Source organism: Eulemur rufifrons, chromosome 2 (assembly GCF_041146395.1).
Source record: "Eulemur rufifrons isolate Redbay chromosome 2, OSU_ERuf_1, whole genome shotgun sequence".
NCBI lineage: Eukaryota > Metazoa > Chordata > Mammalia > Primates > Lemuridae > Eulemur > Eulemur rufifrons.
The window spans coordinates 93,433,566-93,438,177 of record NC_090984.1 but is presented as its reverse complement, the minus strand read 5'-3'; the positions used below and the strand labels follow the sequence as shown (position 1 = coordinate 93,438,177).

Here is a 4,612-nt window from a genome sequence, read left to right as displayed (position 1 = left end):
GAATTTTACTTCAGCTCATAGCAGTCTTACACAGCAAGCTTTTAAATCTTTTTCTGGGGACTGCATGAAACCACTATTCCAGGCCCAAAGAGAATTACTGGCCATGACCCCTTTAAGATCCTCTCTGCTTGTGAGGCAGGGCCTGTGGGGGTTTTTTTTTTGTTGTTGTTGTTGTTGTTTTTAATTATTTTCTTTAATAGTTTACCCAGCTGAATTATAAACTCATAAAGGCAGGGACTTGATATCTCTCACCTGTGTGTTTGCAGTTGCCCAGCCCGTTTTAAAGCCTTGCAAATACTAGTGGATTCAGGAAAGCATGAAGAGGTGGGAGGAAGTACTCGATACATGTCCTAGATAGGGGACAGTTTGATATTCACCCACCCGCTCTGCCTTGGCCAGTGATCTTTCCCTGTTACCTACTTTCAGCCATGCTCAGCTGTTGCACCTGTTGCCACGTCATGAGTAGCTTCTGCTAATATTGAAAAACTTTTGAGGACTTCCCACCTATAAAAATAAATTTCTGTAAAAACAAGACAAAAAGACAATTTGAAGGTGAGATGGGACCTTCAAAATTCTTTAAGCCAACATAAGCTTTGTTGTTTTGTTTTGTTTTTTAGTAAGGTTATGATTGTATTTTCCTACAGGTAATTTTTCTATAGCTTCAACATCTTCCCCTCAAAATTAAAAGAACAGGAAAAAAAAAAATCCCAATGTTTAGAACTGGGTCACTTGGCCCATTCTCCTCTTATCTCCTCCCAGATAAAAATGCTTGAATCTCTGAATGGCCAGCATCGTCTTGGACCTGCAGTCAGGCCCAGCACAGTCCAGCCTCAGCACAATCTTTGTGGTGTCAGCCGTCTTCCAGAAGATTGGCTCTGTTTGCCCATAGCCTCTGCTTCCGGCCATGGCACCTCTTTCCCTGGGCACACAGGGAATCCTCGCCCTTCTTATGCTGGGTCACCCTGTGAGGCTGATGCTTGCCACACTTCTTCTAGAAAATTCTTCTGGTTTTAGATATATTGACCCTCTTTTCAGTAGAGCTGTCTACACAATGAAAACAGGAAATTTGGGGTCTGTAATTCTCACCTCAGGTCACACCTAACAGGAAAAGGAAGAATTGAGATTTTTTTTTTTTAAAGTCACTTCCTCTGATAAACTCTCAGCCCGGGCACGGAAATTAATTTATATAGATAATAAAACCTCTCAGAGGTCAATGAGGGGCATCCTGAACATCTAAATATATGACTGGGGTCATATCATGCAGTATAGGATGAACAGTTCCTAAACATTTGCGATGGGCTGACTGTGTCCTCGCAAAACTCGTGAGTTGAAGTCCTAACCTTCAGTACCTCAGAATGGAACTGTATTTGGAGATAAGGTCCTTGAAGAGGTGATTAAGTTAAAATGAGGTCTCTAGGGTGGGCCCTACTGCAGTATGACCGGTGTCCTTATAAGAAGAGGAAATTTGGACACACAGAGAGAGACACCAGACGTGTTCACACGCACAGAAGAAAGACCACGTGAGGTCGCAGCGAGAAGGCAGCCATCTGCAAGACAAGGAGACAGGTCTCAGAAGAAACCAAACCTGACCACACCTTGATCTTAGAATTATAGCCTCCAGACTGTGAGCAAATAAATTCTTGTTGTTTAAACTACCCAGTCTGTGGTATCTTGTTATGGCAGCCCTAACAAGCTACTTTCACATTTATTACAGAATTCATCGTGGTCTTTACCACAAAGGTGTATTTGTGCAACGCAGGCATGTACGTACTGGGCACTGTGTAATTGGGATTCTATAACAAGGCACAACTGATAACACGAGAGATTAGGTTTTGCTAGAGAGAAGCAATTGGCAAGGCTTTATAAAGTCTGAGGAAATTATTATACTCCTTGATGCCTGGAGTTAAATTTTCTTACCCCTAAAAATGATTCTTTTAAATATTCCTTTTTATCTTTCCAGCCCCATGTCCTCTTCTTTCTTCACTTCACCACCTCTCCACTCTCCCCTATCAAATGCCCTCCCAGCACACACACACACACACACACACACACGTGCACACACACACACACTACTCCAACATATCCACTTGCCCTTGAGCAGGCCCTGCTATCCATTTCTGGCTCAGCTTAATAAAAAATAAAATAGCTATTGTGTTTTGTTTTGTTTGTTTTTCTAAGGCTTAAGGCAGATTTCCTCAACCAAAAGTTGGGAGCAAGTTTGAAAACCTGTTTGTGAGGATAAGGATTTCAACTAGACCTCAAACCAGTCAGGGAAGATGGGTTCAGAAAACCAGGCATTCTGAGGTATCGAGAAGGGTGTCCACATGGGAGGAAAGCACCTTCAAGATTTGGTTAAAGTCCACTCTGTCTACAAGGCAAAGAGGCACAGCGGACGTGGCTCTGATGAGGACGACATCTCTGATAGGAGCAGACAGAGTCTCCCTCAGGGCCCAGAAAAGTCCCTGGCTGTGTCTACAGGAGTCCAGCTCCCGCCATGGGTGCCATAATGTCAGCTCCCTTGTGTAAGCCAGTGGTCTGGGCTCTGGGAAGCCTACAGAAAGTCAGTCAGCTCTAGAACTGAACCATAATAATGTCTGTTTTCTGCACAGTAAAGTAAGAGGATTAGACCAGATCAGTCACTTTCAATTTTTTTTTTTAACTGTGGAAAGAACTTTACTCAGGCAAAATCTTACATGTAAGTTCATATTAAAAACAAACACTCATAGGTCTGGCCTAAAAGTTCATATTAAAAACAAACACAGGTTGCTGGGACAATGGGCAGAGCCCTGCCTGCTCTCACCCTGCCGAATACCTCCCCTGCCTCCTCCAGGCAGCAACCAAGGTCCTCAGTGGATCCCCTTGGCTGAAACCCAGGGTGAAAATCATCACATTTGATTATTTTTAGGGTCTGTGATGTTCTGAGCAATGTTTGCCAGGAGGCTTTGGAGGGAGGGGTTCTAATTTGTAGTGTTTGCTGATTTCTATGCTGTAAATACTACCAGCATGGCTAAATTCAAGCTTACTGAAGTCACACGTCACCAAACTCAGAGCTGGCCATGCGGTAGCATATCATATAGTAAAGCAATTATGATGTAATGAGTTTTGAATGTTTATTACCTTTGTTTCTAATACAGTTTATTGATTGGAAGTTTATATAATTCAATTTTGTGAGAATGGCTGTGTTTAACAATCAGCTTACAAATTCCTGAAAATTTAATCATCAGTTCTTGCAAGTTGGTATCCAGGATACCACTACCTAGGACATTTTTAGCTCCAACATTCTAAATGTTGTCACTAAAGCATAAGCCATTTGAAGCCAGGAAGGGCCAAGTAAAATAATCCTATGGATGTGGGATGCACTCAGGAGGAAAAAATAAAACATGTTTTCAGGGTAATATCTAGCACAAAGAAGAGAACTTGGAAAAAATAGGTGTCCAGCTGGTGAATGATACAGTGACCCAATGAGGCAACAGCCCAACCTGCACTCAGGGTGTCTGTACTTTGAGTTATTTTTTCTATCAGTACAGGGCTGGATTTACACCCATCCAACTGCATTCTATCACCTAGCCTTCCACTGGGCCAGGAGCACCCACTGTGCTGATACCTGTGGCAAAAAGGTATTAGCAAGGCACTAAGTTAGTCTGTTAACTAACTTTAGAGAGGCTGCAACAGGGACTTCATGTGATGACCCAAGCTGATCACAGGTGACAGATAACTCAGGCATGCCAAGAGGCCCACGTTGGCTCTACCTAGATCTCCAGGAAGCATGATCACACTGCCTTGGGTGGTGTGATCTCACTGTAAGTGTCTTATCACTCCTTCTCCATACTGTCTCCCTTTGGGCAGGATCAGTGTTTCCTTTATATTTTTGTCCCTCCATTCTTAAGTTTTTGCCAATAGCATGGTTGTTCAATAGCCATGTAGTTAAGAGCATGGATTCTAAGCTAGACTCTCTGGGACCAAAAATTCTAGTTCTGTCACTTACTAGCTGTGTAACCTTGAGCAAGCTGCTTAACTTCTCTGGATCTCAATTTTATCCTCTACAAAATATGGATAATAATAGTACCTATGTCACAGCATTATTGGGAAGATTAAATGAGTTTTATACATATCAAGTACTTAGAACAATGCTTGGCATGTAGATTATGCTATTTAAGTGTCAGCTATTATTATTACACATAATGTATGTATTATATATTTTTTTATGTAATAGATGAATGAATGCAGGTATCCAAATACATGGGATACCTGAATGGATGATGCAATGGGATTCTTCTAGAAAACAAGGCCAAGTATGGGTTTATAAGTAACTGCTATGGTCCAAATGGTCGTGTCCTCCCAAAATTCACTTGTGTTGAAACCTCACCCCCAAGGTGTTGGTATTTGGAGGTGGGGCCTTTGGGAGGTGATCAGGCCATGAAGGCAGAGCCCTCATGAATGGGATTAGTGGTCTTATAAAAGAGACTCCAGAGACATTCCCTCACCTTTCTACCTTGTGACAACACAGTGAGAAGACAGTCACCTATGACCCAGAAAGTGGGCCCTCACCAGACCCTGACTCTGCCAGAGCCTTGATCTTGGACTTCCTGGCCCCCAAAATGTGAGACATAAA

General features: G+C 42.5%; 1 pseudogene; it reads right to left on the bottom strand.

Moving 5' to 3' along the window:
- Positions 1 to 714: 714 nt before the first annotated feature.
- On the bottom strand, positions 715 to 3,058 carry LOC138398490 (large ribosomal subunit protein eL42-like; annotated as a pseudogene).
- Positions 3,059 to 4,612: the final 1,554 nt, after the last annotated feature.